This window comes from Pipra filicauda, unplaced genomic scaffold (genome assembly GCF_003945595.2).
Source record: "Pipra filicauda isolate LSUMZ 115617 unplaced genomic scaffold, ASM394559v2 scaffold43_size3849885_pilon, whole genome shotgun sequence".
Lineage (NCBI taxonomy): Eukaryota > Metazoa > Chordata > Aves > Passeriformes > Pipridae > Pipra > Pipra filicauda.
This window is the reverse complement of record NW_024104576.1, coordinates 2,161,113-2,179,939: the sequence shown is the minus strand read 5'-3', so window position 1 is coordinate 2,179,939 and position 18,827 is coordinate 2,161,113.

Sequence of the window (18,827 nt, the reverse complement as noted above, 5' to 3'; positions counted from 1 at the left end):
ACTATTTACATGAATAAAGATGTCAGGGTTTGGTTAATACAACCCCTGTACACGGTGATTCAGTGTCATATCACTCTAGAGAGTAATTCAGTGTGGCACAAAATCCTGGCAGCATGTTCTGGCTGTCAAAGCGCGCTCTGTGCACAGGGTACGTGCTGCAATTTGTTTTGCTTTATTTTGGCCATCTAAATGTCACGGTGTCTAACTGAAGCTAAATGTCATGGCTTTCCCCATAACTGAGAGACAGGTCCAGGCACTACCCTAGGATTGTTTCTCCTCTTGGACTTTTTTGCTGTGTGTGACTTCTGCAAAGCAGAGGTACATTTTCATTGCGCATCTCAGAACCTCTTTGCAGAAAAGATACTGAGTTCTAGACATCATGGTTAGGAGGGTGAACAACTGCATTTTATTAGACTAACAGTGTATTTGGGCAAAGCAGAGGAGCTTTACAGCTATTAAGTCTTTTTTCAAACAAAACCAGAACTTTTCAGCTCTTGGCTGCATTTGCTGTGGGAACAACTTCAAACAAATATGTGATTTGAGCTGGTCAATGTTTCTAATGAAGGAATGTCTTTCATTTCAAAACCAAACTCATTTAACACATATTAAACAAAAATGAAAATAAAAGTATTTAGGCTGGTTTTTTTTACCCTTTCCATTTTCCTCTTTTGCTCAATTCTTTCAAATAACTGAAAATCTTTTCCCCTTTCCCTTGAATTTATTTAAATAGGCCTTTTTTTACTAGAGGCAAAATATATTACAAAATATTTGGATAAAAGAGTTTTTCATTTTAAACCAGTTCTTAAAGGCTAAATCCACTCTCTTATGACCTTATATTAGTGCTAATAATAGGGTATGTATTTAAGGATCCATCATCCAAAATGTGATTTTCAATGAATTCTTCTCTGCTACATTCTAACTCTTAAAGACCACCTACATTTCAGAAGCCTTGAACTTTTATTTTCCACGGTTACCTAAATTTTAATTAGCAATTATGTACCAGTAGTCCTAAAGTAGTCCAGTCTAAATGGGACCGCATAACTTGATGTCTGATTGATCCTAAAACATGTTTATGATCAAGAAATTAGATAGGAGTGGCTCAGTGGAGGCTCTGCAACTGTGTGCTGCTCCCAGACTAGAATATCATATGTAATCACTTTTGGGACTGGGCTCACAGGGGGTTAGCTGACTGACACAGATCATGCTTGCTAGAGGAATCAAGATGTACAGGTACTCTTTTAATTAAGAGTTGGAGTTTTTTCTTTCTAATGCCTTCCTAATGAGTGATCAGGGCTTACAAGATAAGATTGTTTTTTTAAACAAGATATTTTAATGTCATCCTCCATAAACAGTCCTAGAAATCATATGAAGATTCAAATTGATAGTCTTTTCCTGTGTGTATGAATGGAGGTGCTGTAAGCTTGGAAGCAGAGGTATTCCCTCGCAGCAGGCTGAGTTATGATACTGTTATTGCCAGAGATGTAGCCTTTACACTGTCTAAATTCTCCAAAATCTTAAATATAGTTGTCTGAAGTCTGAAGATCCAATAATTCAAATATCTTCAGTTCAGTGGCTGGAGAAATGTGAGGCAATGCAGTCATCTGGGCTCAGCATTTGACTTGTTTGGGGCCTTTGGAGCAGACAGTCTGAAGGGAAGATGAGTAACTCCTTTGCTCTTTACCTGCTTATATTAAGCAATGCTTAAGACTATCATTTTATAACCATCATTACAAGATTTTTGAAGACATGAAAGATTTCTGGCAAACAGTTAAATTTTGGCACTGTCACACTGAGAAATATGTCTTTGCCGAAAGTAATTAACTTATTGTTACCAGTTTTCATGCGCAAAAGCTCTTACTCCTTCTCCAGTTTCTGTGCGTGAGGACTGGGGCTGAGCCCAGGGGGAAGTTAGGTACAGACACATTAGGAGACTGAAGGATATTATGATGCCAATATACTCAGGATGTTGCCATGCTCAGCTGTAGCTCCCTGTGCTGTGGAGAGTCTCGGTTTTATTGCTTATAGATTACGTTAATCAAAATGAACACCAGCAAATCTTTAGACTCCTTTCATGACAGTTAATATCTGCAGAGCCCACAAGGCTATCTTGGAGATAGATTTGCCTGGGAGTGCACAGCTCTGTTGCTGACTTAAGAAATCTGCTCCTTCTGGTTGAGGATGATGCCACTGTGCACAGAAACTGCTGCTGCAGTGGGCTGAAATGCAAGTAGTTTACTCATGTGCCATGCAATTGCATTACAAAAAATTAAAAGTGTTAATTATATCAGTACCAAGAGGAAATGTTATGGTTTGGGGTTTTTTTCTTAGTTCTTCCTGATGCTTGATTAAATAACCAGTAAGCTGAAAATTTCACTTGGAGCCAGATCTTGAGCACAGACCCATTGATGTTAACATATGTATCCTAATTGATACCCCTTGAAGCTCTGTTGATGATTCATATGTTTCTGCTACATTGTTGGGGTTTTTTTAAACTTCTCTTTTGCTTTAGCATAAACATATAAACACTAGAAATAAATGCATACTTACTGTATTTTAACTGGAAGCAAATCCTTAGACCTGAAATCCATCTCTGCTCTATTCATCCTTGTATACCCTCCCACTGACTAGGGAATTTTCATTCCATTTGATTCTCACCGCTGCTAAAATGAATAACTCTAACTACACCTTTGCATTCAGACTGTCTGGTAACACTGAGTAGCCTTGCATGGTGTAGAGAATTGCAGGTGGAATGACAACTACTAGTCTGATGCCACACACTGTGGGCATGCTCATCAAAGCCTAATTTACATCTCTTCCTTTTACTTACTTTGAGTGATTTTTATTATTTTAAAAAACAGTTCTCTGTGTTTCAGCATGTTTTGCTTAAACGTTGTAAAGAAGTGTCGCTACTGCCATTTAAAAGAGGGGGAAATGAAGCACAGAATGAATAGATTTAAGGAAAAGGGAGCGTGGTTCATTCCAGCAGGTGCTACCACGTGGCATTCATCCCATGAACATCGATTGTGGGTAGATAATGCCATCCCTTCCCAATGAGGGGTGAAGAATAGCTGATGCTATTTCACAAGTGCCCTAAACATGAAGGCCTATGAGAGCAATTGAGGAAAAAGGCAGCAATAAGTACTTCTTGAGCATGCAACTATTTGAATGAGGGACTGACAGTCTTTCACTTCAGATAACAGAGAGTTGTCATTAAAAAGAACATCTTTATTACTGACAGAAATAATTTCAGTTATTTCTTGAGAATACTGTGCATTTTAAAAGTGCTTTAGTTTCAATGCCATTGTGAAGGTAATCTCTTTAAAAAAAATATGATTACAAAGTAGTTAGTGTGGAATTAAGGGCTATCCAGCCAATTCTACCACTACTGTTTCAGTGAAATGTGTATGGAGAGAGGGGGATGGGATGCCAATTTCTTTTCAGTGAATAGAAATCTGTTCATGTTGGCATGAGCTTAAATGAATATAGTGTCGGATCTAAAATTCAGGAGCATAGATAGACTTATCAGGAAGGGTTGCAATCCACGTGCAGAGAGTATAAAAGCTTTAAAAATATGTGTGTGGATACAGCCCACCTGAATCTCTGTTTCAGGTGGCAGTTCCTGAATACCAATGAATGTCCTGGCCTAGCAGAGTAAGCACTGAGGCAGGAGTAAGCACTGGGTTTGGAGTTACTGCTTATATTGTCTTGGATTAGTCAGTTCATGTTTTATCTGAAGTGCTAATGTTATTAATAGCATGAAATAATGATATTTAAATTACTACAGTCATAACTGTTGATTGTAGTTGATAGGAAAATAGCTATTCTGGTTGGTATTTGTCTTGAATAAAATTTTGATTTGTTTCCACAAAGATTCAAAAAACTAGCATTTTGCTCAAACTTCAAGTGTTTTGATTAGAAAGAGGTCTGCTTGCACCCCTGGGACTGCCACTGAGGGCTGTATTCCTTGTCCTGTGTCATGTGCAGGGCTCACTAACTTGGCAATGGGGGAAGGCACCAAAGGGAGGTACAAGGGGTTACTGAGAAGACTTATAAAGGCTTAAAACCCAAGCTGGCCAAAGTACGAGTCCTTATGCTATAAATGATTTTGCAAGCAGTATACAGTTCTGAACTTCTCAGAAAAAAAAAAAAAAGCCTACTTCTACTACTAAGATCAAAAGTTACCTGGAGGACAACATGGAAAAGAAATCAAACTTTGATTTAGGCTTAACTGATAGACAAATTGAGAAAACCAATTGTTCCCTGTCTCAGTTTCTTCCCTTGGTCTGTAATCTGTCAGGTCATGTGAAGAAGATGGGTGGACTGACAGGAGTGAGCCAATCTCTGGAAGCTATTTGGTGATCTCCACTGTATTACATTCCCACATCAACGTTTTGTAGTGATGACTGAAACAGGGAGAGTGTGTCTGAGGCTGTGCCTGCCATGACCTGTACGCTGGCCCAACCTCTAGGATTCTGCTTACCTGTATTGTCCCTCTTCCATGTCCTGTCCCCTCCCTGCTCTGGTCCCTGCGTGCAGGGAGGGAGGGAGGGAGGGAGGAAGAGAGGCAGGCAGGCAGGAAGGAAGGAAGGAAAAGAAAGAGAAGAACTAAAAGGTATCTTTAGCAACAGCAAAAACAGAGAGGCAGAAAATGGAGTTCTCTATGTAGTGCTCCCCTAGTCTGAGATTTACCAGGTCTAGACAAGAACTGAGCATATCTGTTAATTTTTTTCTGCTCCCATTTTGTCTTTTTGGAAGTAAAAGCAGCCTCAAACAGCAGCGACAATTCCAGTTCCTCTCTTTTCCCCAAAGAGACAGCTAAATACTTTAATGTCCTTAAAAAGACTGACAAATGAGTGCATTTTTCATTTAACAAAATTCCTCTCTACAGGCAAAGGAAAAGAGGTAAACAGCATTGTTAAATTTAATTTCACTTTGGCCTTTGCTTTTCAAATGCTTTAACAGTTTTCTTCTCCTCCTTTATATCTTTAAGAGAGGGTTAAAAAGATTTACTGGAGGCTGTTGCTATGGTGCTCCTATCAAGGTGTCTGAATTCGTTTCTCTGAACCTTGCTTAGTACTTGTACATGTTTACAGCTTTGTATGTCTGGATCTGTTTGCTCTATCAAAATTAACACAGTGCACCCCAGCTGGTGGAGAATGTGTGCTTGTTTTCACCTTGAGAATATGCAGAATAAATGCAGTGAAAGAAAGGTCTGCAGGCCTTTTTATAATAATTATCAAGTATTTTTGTAAACTCAGAACATGCATGTGTGGAGAGACACGAGAGATGCTTTACTTAGCAATGTTTGCAAATCAGGGGACACATTATTTAGGTTATTTTAATAGCTTTTCAAAATATTACAACTGAACAGGCAGTCGTTGCCAGCTGACATTAAGAAGAGATATTCCTGGATGATGTCATCATTGGAACTTTTTAGTAGGGGAATAAAAAAAGAAAAAAAACCCTCCACAGTGAGAATTATCTGTGCCATAGTTCCCTGCTGCTAACATCTTTTTTTTAATGCTGATTTAAGTTTTTGTGATGCAGACATGACACAGGCTTTTTGCTCTAAGGGATCAGATGGTCTCCAGTCCTTCCTCTGGACAGAGGGCAGAGGAGAACTCTTAGAAATTCACAGCCCTTTGCACAGCTTGCACCTAAGCCCTGAGCAGAGGCAAGAGGCTGAGCTCCAAGCCCAGCCTTTGTCCTGAGGAGCTGACCATGCTGCTGAGCTCCACCGAGGACAGGACTGGCCCTTCCCTTTGCAAACCTTGCACTCTCCAAAATCTCTCCTGTCCTTGTGCACACTAGTGCCTGCACACACACCATGGCACTTGTGTCCTCCTGAAGACATAGCATAAGATGGGTAGCTTTTCCAAACACACCATTGGGTCAGGGCTCCAATTAGCATTATTGAACTCCAGAGGAATTTAAACAGAGAAGTCCATTATGAAATATTGTGCAATTAAACTGCAGTCTATATCATTTAACTGTAGCAGATACCTTCTATTAAACTGTTCATGTTGGAGTTGAAGCATGTTTCAATCCAAAGGTGCTAATTATTCTGATTGAAAGGTACTACTTTTTCTATAGGATGTGCTGAACTGCACTAATACATGAGTGAGCACAAAATGAACTACAAGAGCTTGTGCTTCTGGTGGCTATACTGCTTTTTCTTTGTAGTTCTCTATTATTCCTCCATCTGTGAGCTGATGGCTGTGTCATTTGTTTAGTTAGTACCATCAGTGGGTTTAGGTTGTATATTTGTTATCCTCCCTCCTGAGGTAAACCTGATACCTGGAGAAGTACAACTCAACGGGGATTGTGTGAGATGTTGTTCTGATGTAACATGACAGCACTTTTGTCTGTGACATGGAAATTTTCATCACTGGATAATCATGCTTGTTCTAAAATACAGGCTGTCTCCTTTGATTAATTAAAAAAAAAATCCTTATTTCAAAGAAGAGGATGCCTTCATAAATGTGGGCTTCTGTATTAGAGGAGGAAGAGTAGAACACCAGTCAGTGGGAATGAAGGTCTCTGCTGAAACTCCTGGCCTTGGTAGTCCAGCCTAAGCATATCACCATGAATGGTCTTTGGTACCAGGTGTGGTTTAGGTCTTGGCAACAAGAAAGTGTGTGTGTGTGTCCTGGAAAATTTGTTCTGAAAAGCTTTAACTGGTCCATCTGAAAGTCTTTTGAAGTCAGTGTCATGTCCCCAGTATTCCACATGATAATGCCAAGGCAAAGCCAAGAACTGGAAAAGCAGATATCAGCCTTTCCCAGTTTCCAACTATTTTAGCTGTCTGACATTTAGATGTGTTTTCTGTGTTTTCAGTGGGTTTATCTTTCATTTATTTCTCTACCCTAGTACCCTTGTAATGTTAGCACTTGCAGCATTTTTGACAGTGAGATAGATCCACAGGTCTATTTCCTAAGTAGCACATAATTTTGTTTGTTTTATATAAATAGGAGTTGACATAGGACATAAATAAGTGTGCCAAGTTGCTTCAAAGTGACTCTTTTCTGCAGTCTGTCCATCTTTAACTCCTGTTCTGGCCAGAGCTGCCCTCTTGGAGCCACATTTCTCCTCAGCACACATGGTCATCAAAGGAAGAGGTCTGAATATGAATCTTAGCACTGCATGACATCACTTGGAGTTCACACATCTACCCTTACCTGTCTTATTTCTAAGCTGTCTGTGTTTACGTGCTTACTGTACAATAGTTGTACAGTTGAAAAGAGAAGTAAAAATTTCCCATTTTTATAGTAAATAATACGAAAATGTCATTTTGAAAAACACCTCCTCACATATTGGTGACTGACGGTACAAGCTTTATCTTGCTGTAGTTTGTTTTCGTACGCTGCTTATCACTACACTGTCTAAACCTCTCACAATGCATCATCACAACTGCTTTCTAGGGAAGGATCATTTTTTTGTATGGAGGAAGAGCTGAGGCATTAGAGGTCTGGTTTAGCACCTGGGAAAGCTGATGACAAACCTGTTTGCTAAAGGTCAAACCAGGAGTCTGTGGCAGAGCTGAGAACAGAGTAACAGCTCAGTACTTTAACTCCCAGACCATTTTTCTCCCTCTTTTTCAATATCTCTCCAGGTTTTTTTGAGTGTTTTCACTTGTCAAAATTTACTCATTCATCTACATCTCTAGGATGTTATATTATTAAAATATTTTGGCACCTGATATGTAAGTTCGGCTTAGTATTTGCAATCAGTTAGAAAGTGCACTTTCCAAAATGATAGATCAGTGGGTGAAGGAGCAGTGATTCATTTTCTGTGGGGATATAATGCATTGGTAATATCAGTTTTCTTTTCTTGAAGTAGAGCTAGTAGAGTAAGCTGCTGTATTTTGCAACTGCTTATATCTCCTAAGTTCGTTACAGGTTTTCTCCATTGATTAGTAATCCCCTAATAATCTGTTTTTCTGTGACAACATGAAATTACATTGAAACTCAATGTAAAATTGAGTTTTATATGTGACCAAGAAATGTCATATAGTAGTTGTCCTTTCATTCTTATTTTAACTCTTACTTTGGGTGGAGCTTTGAGCAACCTCCTGATCTAGTTGAAGATGTTACAGGAGGCTTGGGCTAGATGAACTTTAAAGGTCCCTTCTAACACAAGTTATTCCATGATTCCACGATTTTGGTTTTGAAAACAACAGAGAAAGGTATATTCTCAAGATGCTTATTTTGGCTTATTTTCTCTGCAGAGCAATCAACTTATTTTGTCTAGGATACTGAATGAGATGTCATTTTTAAAATGTCATGATATTCCCCCCAAATAGCCTGCAAGACTACTGTGAATTTATTTATTTATTTATTGTCTCCCTCGATTCAATTGAATAATCAATTATTGTATTTATATTTAGTGATAAAAATTTTAGTAGCATAGACGTATTTCTGAATTCCTTTTAAAAACTGGATACAGTTTCAGAGGAGTGCAAATGATGCGGGATGTGAGCAAGGATGATGGATTCCTGGAAGGACATTGCTAAAACAGTCATGAGAAATACTCAGAACTAGGAACAATAGCAATCCTGGACAGTAGAGCAGTTCTTGCTGTTAAATGGGACTGTGGATTTAGATGATATTACCTATGTATTTTCAAATGAGTGTAAGAGTAGGACAGAACAATTTAACCCAAACTACATTTATGGCAATTTTTTGTGCTAAAATCCAGGCAGAGTGAATCCTGAACAAAAATTGTTCTAATGAAGAAAATCAGTGTTTACCAAGAATTACTGCCTTCTGAAATGTGATAGATCACAGACATTGCCTGAAATGTAATAGTGAAACAAAGATCCTGATTCCAGATTTCCTAAGGACATTGAGAGGCTTTTCATTCAATTCAGGGAATTTGGGGTCTGGTCTTTTATTATCTTTTCTAAACACATTTTGTCAACCAGCCTGGCACAGATGGGTCTCTTAACTGCTACCACTGTTCTTGGAGAGATGCTGGCCCCTGTGTTTATATAACTCAGCCATAGCAACTGCCAACAACTGAACCACAATGGTTTTGTATTTTCCAATCTCATAGTAAATTAGCACTGAATTCTTTTGCCATTAAATCATGCAACCCACTACAGATATTTACTATTAAACTGCAAAACTGTTCACTAATCAATCAATTGCATAAAAGCCTCAAACAGAGCAAATAAATTGTTCAGCTGAAGCTATTAGAAAATCTATTACAGCGGGAAATTAATTTCAGTACTTCAATTAATTTAATTAGGTGAGTAATTCATGGAGTTTAGGCTTACTTTAAAACACTGATCTGAGGATTGAATCTCTAGGTCCATATATTTTATTTCCATCATTCTTTACTTTTTCCAGGTCCTCAAATTCCAAATTTATTTTCATGGTAAGTCTCATTTAGCTTTGAGACAGACTACAAAGTGTAAGTCTTGCATAAATTATTTTTCTGTTTATCCCATATAGACTTAAGTTCTTGGGCTGAACAATCAAGATTTTTCTGATTTGCCCTATAACTAAAAGTTAATTTTTCACTTCTTTTGTTCTAAGGTCCCCATAAAATAGGTCATGGCTGAAACAGAGTGTCATTGAACAGCAAGCCATTCTTGGAGGATCAAATACGAACAGTGACAAACTTCCAGATGAACACACCCCCAGATAGAATGGTTGGCATCCTAAATTTTCCCCTCTTAGCATTTAACATGTTGATAACAGGAACTACGTTCTCTGTCAGTTCAGCTTGGGCTGAGGCTGCATTCATCTAAGTAATGCGGCAGATTTGAGTGGCCTCTCTAGCAGATACTTTACAGAAAAAAAATACAATAAAATACCAGCTTTTGGTGCATAAATAACCAATAAGGCTTTGGGAAATGAGATGTTTCTAACCTTCTTTTTATTACATTCTAGGGATGTTTTCTGCAGTCGAAAAAAAATGTGCATCTTAAATACTTGAAGTACTGCTGAGCTACTCCCATGCCCACTCTGAATAAAGGATTTCGCTGATTACTCGGTCTAATACTAGACCTTTTCCCCATGTTTGTTGTAGTGTTTTGTGTAACACACCTGAAATTGTATTACAACACAAGCTATTACAGTCACCACTTAGCTGAGAAGGAGCTTGAAGGAGTGAAAGGCAGAAAATGAGCCTATTTTTTCAGAAGTGTAGGTGCTTGTGGACCTGTGGAATGTTTCTAACATGGCTAAGCAATAAACCAAGCAGTTGAATCTCAGCACACTAAATGCATAAAAAAATTTTAAACAAGTTGGAGTTTTGTAACTATTGAGAAACAAGTTAGAAATATCTCTAACCATAGTTTACATTCTATGGGATATTCTTTTATTTCAATTACATTTTGTTTTAATTGTGAAACAATCTGCAGAAAAGTATTTAACATTGTCTCAGTTTGATTTTTCTCATTCCCAAAAGAAAAAAGACAAAGTTTCTCTTTGTCAAAAAGAATTAAGAATTATGAAAATTATTTTTTAAAAAAGTATAAATTAACTTATTTTCTGAGAAATCTTGATTTCTATGCCTGCCATTATTCTTCTATATTTTCTGAGCAATAGTATACTTAGAATTTCCACTGAAATAGCGAGATTTAATTCAAAGCCATAGGCTACTGCACATTTCTGTAACTGGTTTTCACTCCCACCTTTTCATCTCTATATACAGTAAAAAAAAGATTGTGAATTTTATTTCTAGGAAATAAAATATTAATACAGAATTAATATCAGCACAGTCTCTGTAAGGATGAATATTATTAGAATATGACACATTTACCTAAATTTCAAGAAAAATTGGAATAGCTAGACACCTCCCATTCCAAGAAATTTTTATAGAAGATGCAATAAAAAATATAATTACCTTCTCTGAGGGACTCCACCCCCAGAACAAACTAGTCCAGTGCCGACACTGACTCTTGGTTCTTCTCGAGGGTGAAATCCTGGTTCAGTGGGAATCAGTGGTAAAACTTTCATGGATTTCAAAAATATTGCAATTTCCTCTACAACTTAATATTACTTCTTTTGATGTAAACACCAAAAGATCTTCAATGACAGCTGAATTTTAATTCTACATAAAGATAGCATTACCAGTAGAATGTATTAAATTCCTGTTGACCCTAATAAGCTAGGAGAAAAAGTCAACAGCATCACAGCAATTGTTTGGAAGGAGTCAGGGAGGAAAAATGTGGAGACATATAACAAAACTGACAACATTAAAATGGTAAGATTTTAAAAGGGAGAATCAAAAATAGTAAACACAATGACTTGACATTAACAGTACAGGAGAATAAAATATTATTTGTCATCACTTTCAGCTTCCATTCAAGCACCTTAGATGAAAACCAAAGACTACAAATACTGCCTAATCTAGGCAAGTCCAAAAAACTTAAGAGTATGTGGAAGAACTTGAGAGTTGTGTCCATGTGCATTGTAAACCTACATATCTGAGTGTTTAATATGCCATCGGTTTCCTTTGTTGAGCTTAGCAGGAATGTGTGATTGCGACAAAACATGCTATGCTATCTTAAATTATGACTCCTATCAAATATTAAAAATAGAAAACTACTTCTCAATAATTAACCTTTTCCAAAGAGCTTAAAAGTTCCTTTGTAGCTCAATTTCCAAGTGACACTGACTGTAACCGAACACAGGACAAGAATGAATGCATGGAAACTGAGGAAATTAGAACAATTCATTATCAGGCACACAGGTAAGAAAGTGTTATTATCTTGGCTTACAGTGACAGTGTAATGTCAGAATAAAACATTAGTGAACAGATCCAAGATGCCTGGTTTTGCAGAGACATTCCGCCTGATTCCTGGGCAGAAGTGGGGCAGCATAAACTGGGGAAGGATACTCCCCATCCCAGGCAGCATGCATGCTTATTGGGGCCAGCATCAGCCCACAGACCAGAGGAGGAACTCCTGGGTCTCATCTAGGCTTTGATTCTTTTAACCTCCTGGACTGAAGTCCCTACACTGTTTTTTTTTTTGGTTGTGTTGTTTTTGTTTTTGTTTTTGTTTTTTTTTTATGAAGGGTCAGCTCATTTTTTCATTTCAAGCCAGAGCCTGAAGAGTCACAGAATATGCTGAGCTCGAAGGGACTCACATCGAGTCCAGCTCTTAGCCCTGCACAAGATCATTCCCAAGAATCATACCATGTGCCTGAGAGCATTGTCCAAATGCTCCTTGAACTCTGCCAGGCTTGGTGCTGTGACCACTTCCCTGGGGAGACTGTTCCAGTGCTCAACCACCCTCTGGGTGAAGAACCTTTTCCTGATATCCAGCCTAAACCTCCCCTGACACAACTTCACACCATTCCCTTGGGTCCTGTCACTGGTCACCACAGAGAAGAGATCAGTGCCTGCTCCTCTTCTTCCCCTCATGAGGAAGTTGCAATGACGTCTCCCCTTCTCCAGGCTGAACAGACCAAGCGGCCTCAGCTGCTCCTCACACGGCTTCCCCTCACCCGACACACACCTGCTCACCAGGCACACACCAGACATCTCAAACAGGTAAAATGGGAGTACACTCCACATCTCATTCCATAATCCTGTTGAGTGTAAAAGGAATAGATGATTTCTGAAGCTATAGGTGAAGGGTTTGGTTTTATTCCTACCCTCAGCTTTTCCTTATCATTTGCCTCAAAGCATTTATGTGCAATATCTACTGCATACTGCTAGACGTGTTTGGGTGCTTGCTGGTGGGGCTCCTGTTACAAACAACCACGTTGTGTTCAGAAACAAGGATCTTTAGTTCTTGCTCCTGAAGTGCAAGTCAGAATCCCAAATGAGTTATTAAAATTATCTGGTCATGCACTTGAACCTTCAATCTCCACTGGCGCCTTGGCAGTGCCCAGGAGTCTTTCCTCTGTTGTGGATTACTTTCCATGTGAATGTCTCACCTTTCATAAAGATGTACAATAAAACAATGTGAAAAGGTGCAATAGCTCTTCCGAAAAGGAATCAAAATTAGAGGGAGAGAGGTGCTGAATACTTGCATAAAATAGAAGTCTATAAGAAGGTAATCTTAACATAGATGTACTTAAAAGACTACCAATACTTATCCATTAAACCCCATGAAATCACCATAATGGAAGATTAGAAAAGTGGGGTTTCTCTCACTTCCCATCCTGCTGTATCCAGACATTGATTGAGACCAAAAATCCTGCACTCCTGCTTTACTTAGGGCTTGATGGCATCAGCCAGCATAGTGCTCATTTCCTGGTAGATCAAAGCTGGGTGCCTGATTCCTTCTCTGAGCTGCCTGCGCAGCCACTTCTCCCTGAGCAGGAGGCACGGCAACAGCCTATCCCTGTGGTTAAGTGGGTGCTGATTACTCAGAGGAAAATTGCTCCAAATCACTGTCTATCAACTGCTCATTTTCACAAGACACAGGACTGTCTGTGGGATTTTGCAAGTGTAGTTTTGTTGTTACATCTTCCACCTTGTGAGGGATGCAGGGCTCCGCTCGTGCCTGCAGTTTCCCTTTGCCATCACTATATTTTAAAGAGGTGGAATGTTGTTCTGTTGCAGAGTACCAAAGTCCCATGGCATTTGCAGCCTGGGAATTGCTAGCTTTTAAAAATGGTTTCTGTTGGGGTTTTTGAGACTGAACACTGACTCTTGAAATAATACATGATCCTAAACAAATAAAAGAAAAACTAGGAACATTCAATCTTGACAGCAAATGGAATCAAAGATGAGCAAGCCCAATTTCTTTTCTACTTTTTTATATTAAAAACTAATGTGCATTCATGAAATTTTTCAAGTAGTCCATCCACACTGTGTAACGTGAGCAATGAATACCTTCAACAGGATTCTTGCAGGCTCTGATTGCCTCAGGATCCTGTGCATAGGTGTTTCTCATTCAGGGTCTGTAGCACTGGGCTGCAAGTAGGCAAGAGCTTGTGTTTCTACCACGCAGGTGAGACCTTTCCTTTTAAAACCTTTCTTCCAAGGTGAAGATGGTTCTTCCCTTTCAACAACTCAGTGACCAGGAATCTCACATAAAGTGGGGAGAAAGAAATCCTTGTTCAGTGCTCTTCTCTGCCTGAACACCGTCCAATCCAATATTAAAGGAAAGGCCATTAAGCATAGCCAGAGGAAAGTTTTCTCTGTGGATGCATTTGACAGGACTCTTGTTGAAGCCCCACCACTGCTAAACAAATGAGAAGAGAGGATGTTGACATTGGAAAGGGACTTTACCACATCCTGCTTCCATCTAAATCCTACTGAGGCTCCAAAAATCTTTGTTGCTATAAATCTGGGATGCTGCTTTTCTCATTACTTGGGTAATAGCAACACTGGCCATTATTGCTGGCCATTATTGCTGGCCATTAAACAATCCCCTGTAGAAGAGATAAAACCTTTCTAAAAAATACTGTTGGTCTTTAAAGAAAAGAAAATCAGAAGTTTTCCACTGAGTCTGCTAAATTGCCTTTGGACTTTGAACCTGTTTTTGTGGGCTCTCGTGCTGATCCTCCTTTTCCTGGCACTCTAACTTTCCCCTGGTTTTCCATAACCATATCTTAATAATGTTTTTGTGTGAAAATAACTAGATCTGTCAAGAACCCAAAAAACCAGTACTCTCCTTTTTCTTTGAGCTGGTAGAAGTTTTACAAGAGAGCTTTTTCTGTCAGATAATGAAGATTTGCAGAAATCCAGTTTCCAAGGGAGGAGCCTTTCCTGCCAGCCTGTGCCCCAACTTCCTGAGTCCTGGCAGTTCATACGTGTCAGCTTTACTGCCCTCCAGTTTTGGAGCCACCGAAAGCCTCTACTGTGAGAGTGCTTCAGTTGTTGCAAAGTGAACAAATGCACCTTCTGCTCCTGAAATAATGCTTTTGGAAAAATATGTTCATGGGAGCTGGTGAGCTCTAATCATCCAGTACCTCATTTGCACTCATGTTTCCTCTGCAAGCCTGAAAGAACTGGCTCTGTTGCACAGACTGCTGTTCCCAGTAGTTGTATTTTCCCTATTTCTCTTTATTTCTCCATGGGCAACTACAGAGGGGTGAGATGTGCTTTGCTGGAAGATTCACAGCATTTTCTAACACCAGGGGACAGTGGAAAATCGAGGCTCTTAAAGGAAATATGACACATTGGGCACTAACTCTTCCATCCATTCCTCAAGAATCTACTTTGTCCTGGTCTTTCAGATCCATTTGCACCCCAGGTCCCCCCATGCCCTTATATGTTGTGTTTTTCCTCTCCTTACTTATTCACCCTGCTGCCTCCTCCTGGCCAAGCTCTGACAGTCCTAGGCTCCATATCTCCTGGCTATCTGAACTTTAATCTCCAGACCAATCTCCTTGCTCAGACTGTAGCCTCTTTCCTTCTTTTTCTCTTACTCTTTTCTCAGACTCAGCTTTTCAGCCCAGGCATTTTCATTTCTGCTTTACCACCAGCACCACCACCTTTGCTCCTTCTCCTCCACAGGTACTGCTCCAGCTCCCTCAGTTCACAAACACACCACAATAGCACTGAGTGAACGGTCTACCAAGGAAGGTTTTGATATCTTTTATTATTTTGGGTTTAGGTTTCTTAGCGTTTTAATAAATTTGATGCAAAATGCTAGTGGGTCTTGTTATCACAGAGAGGATCCAAGCACTCTGTGACCCGTGTCCTTCTCCCCAGTCTACTTGGTTTTAATTGGGTACAAAACATATCACAGGGATGGGATAATCTGGGGTCCTGAGAGCAGCTTGTGGATGAGACTGGAAAGCACTTGGCCTTGATTTCACTCGAATCTTTAGACAGTGTGAACTGGGGGTTGTGCTCAGGTGCCATGTGTGTTAGATTGTGCCTTTGCAAAGAAGCCCAAACCGTGTGCTGTGATGATTTCTTTGCATCAGATTGCAGAGTTGGGGACACCAGGTGAGAAAGCTGTTAGAGATGTAGGCAGATTATTTAAAGGTAAGTATAGCAAAATACAGTTCTCTATCTTCCTTCTCAGTAAGAAGTGAATGGACAAAGCTATATCTCTTGAAAATAAATCAACTCGAGCCATATACCAGACTTGGATAGAATATCAATCATTGATTGGTTAAAATATGAAGTGGTAGGCAAGGGACCAAAACTACTTCCAGTGTAAATGATGGTTTTCTATATATCTGTTCATATTTAGTTTGTCTATGCATTTGTTCATGTTTAGTGGAAAGTAAAAGGCTTGAATTTTTCATTGCTGGCCATCTTTCCTTTGGATGTACTTTGGGGAGGGACTCTTCCTTTTCGAGCAGACACTGATGGCTATTTAACAGGGTTAATATCAGTCAGGAAAATTACCATCAGCATATCAGAAGAAAACATTTTCATAGATTTCCGTTCAGCGGCTTTTACCTTTTACCTTGAAAGTGGAAGAAAGTACTTCAGCTGACACTTGCTTTTATGTTGCTGCTTTGATCTTCCAATGGAAATGGATCTATAATAGCACTAGTAGCCTCCATTGCATCCTTTACATTGAAGAGACCTTTTCAGCTAACGTGATTTCTTGATAAAAGGGATGTAGTGCTCCTTATTTTGTGCTCACTGCACATTGCTCTCTTTCCTCTACATTTTGTTGATGGACTGCCTTACAGGCTGGCTGAATGGTGTTCACTTTTTTAGCCTTATGAGCCCCATGTTGCCCTGTGATACACACCTCTGTTCTTTTGGCAAAAAAAATAATTCTGCATTAGTGTTAATGGAGGCTCTTGCCAAATGCATTTTGTATTACAAATTTTTTTTCTAAGTCGCCCCATCCACTATGCCATATTTTTCATGCAACAGAAGGGATCATTAAATGTAGTTGTGTTTTGAATAATATAAATTCAAAACCAAGCCTCATTTCTAGTATGTCTTATAATCAGGATATAGTTGTTTTTAAATGTACTTTCATAAAATGGTTGGACTTACCTAAAAAAAATATTTGCCATCTAAGAAAATGTTTGTCATCTAGTGAAAGACAAAACCAAAAACATACAGGCATTAAGGTTTGCTGAAGCAAATAATTTTCTTCTAACTGATGTGGAAAAAAATGCCTGAAATACATCAAAGCTAACACTGAAATAGAATTCATTCTCATTTTAAAAAGATGGAACCGAGAAGCGTTCCAGTCTCTCAGGATTCTGAGTTACAATTTGAACACTTACATATGAATACTGATTAGAGAACAGTAACTTTTTGTCCTGTAGCTGATCTTGAGAGCAAGTAATATAGATGTGGTACTTGAACAGCATGTATTTAGAGCTTTTTTCCTTAATTTTATGTCAAGTGTACTGTGTGCATTGTGCTCTTCTTAACAGTCCTCTGTATAAGGAAATCTTGTTTTCTTTCATAGCATTGCACTACCGCCCCCCCCCCCCCCCCCCCAGGATTGAAGCTTTGTAAAATGGTCATGTTAATCTGGAATTCTTCAGAGAATTGGGGAGGGGAAAACATGTTTCTTTCTACTGTGTGGCCACTCTCCTGGAAGGATGTATTTTAAACTCCTTGGACTTTGGAAAGTTTAACACACAAGTTTTCCATTTTCTGGAATAATTTTCTCAGTGTTACGCTGTCATAGTAAGTGCTGATCTAGGAGTATACTATCTCTAGGACAGCTGTAGGTCTAGCTAGATGGAGGTCTTATTGCCTCAAGAAAAGTAGGACTTTTAGACACCCCCTAGTGCTTAGGACCTCTTACTGGTGACCTCTGCATGTCTGACACAACTGCTCAGGTCTCTGAGATGCCTGTGAGGTCTTCCTATAGAGTGCTCTGAGGTCTCCCTGTGAAGTAAAAGGAAAGAGGAGACTAAGTACATGGTTCTGGGTTTCCTTGGGCTCTGTGGCTCAGGCACCTAAATTTCCAGCACTTGAATATTTTAGCCACTCAAGTCCCTTATTAGAGCTACCTTAAAATTCTAAATCCAGAAGATCCAGCTAAGGCTGGTCTAGGAAAGACTGCCAAAGATGTGATTTCGTATCTCCACGGCAGAAATGGAATCCAATGTGGTTAAAGAAGACCTTTCTTTGAAGTACAAAGAATTACTGTCACTAAATCTAATAAAAAGTTGATTTTATTTGAAGAAAAGACTTGGTGGGAAGCAGAGGTGCTCAGTTCAGTGTTAAGCGAAAATTCTTGAGAGAGGAAGAGGGTCTTTAACACTTGGGCATTGAAAGCGGGCAAAACCAAAGAGGTGCAGAAGAGAAGTTTAAAAAACTTCAGAAAATTTTGATGGAAACAGAGAAATTTATCTGATAGCATGAGAGAAAGCTTGTTGCAAAACTTTCCCTATTAATATGATACATACAGGTAACAATAAGCTATGGCTGGAGCAACACAGGTATGTTTAAATGCTTGTTTTATGCTTAATCTTACCTTCTTATGTTAAGGAAAACACCCTCATTCGGGAAAACATGATTTAACAACATGAAATTATCAGATTCCAAATCTTGGGACAGAGTGGGTTTATTTTGTCTCCTAGAAACACTCCCTTCTCTCCAACCTACTTAACATCCATTTCTATCTTTTCTGTCAGGAAGCCTGCAGATCTCAAATCCCTAGAGGCAAAGGAAGAAAGATTTTAGTTTTTAACATACTTGCAGATGTGACTACATTATATCTCATTATATTTAAGCACATTATTTAGCTTGGAAGATTGAGCCTTCTGCCATCCATTGATGGGAAAAATCTGTTTTCTGTGTTACAAATGTTTTCCTGTGTATGTTTTCCTATCTGTATTTTGACTTGTCATTTGTAAAGGGATATACATACCAAAGCTACTGGTGAACATGAGGCTGATGAACTAAGAAATATCTCTCACAGCCAACACTTTTAATTATAGATTAATATGTATATGCCATATAATGAGCATATC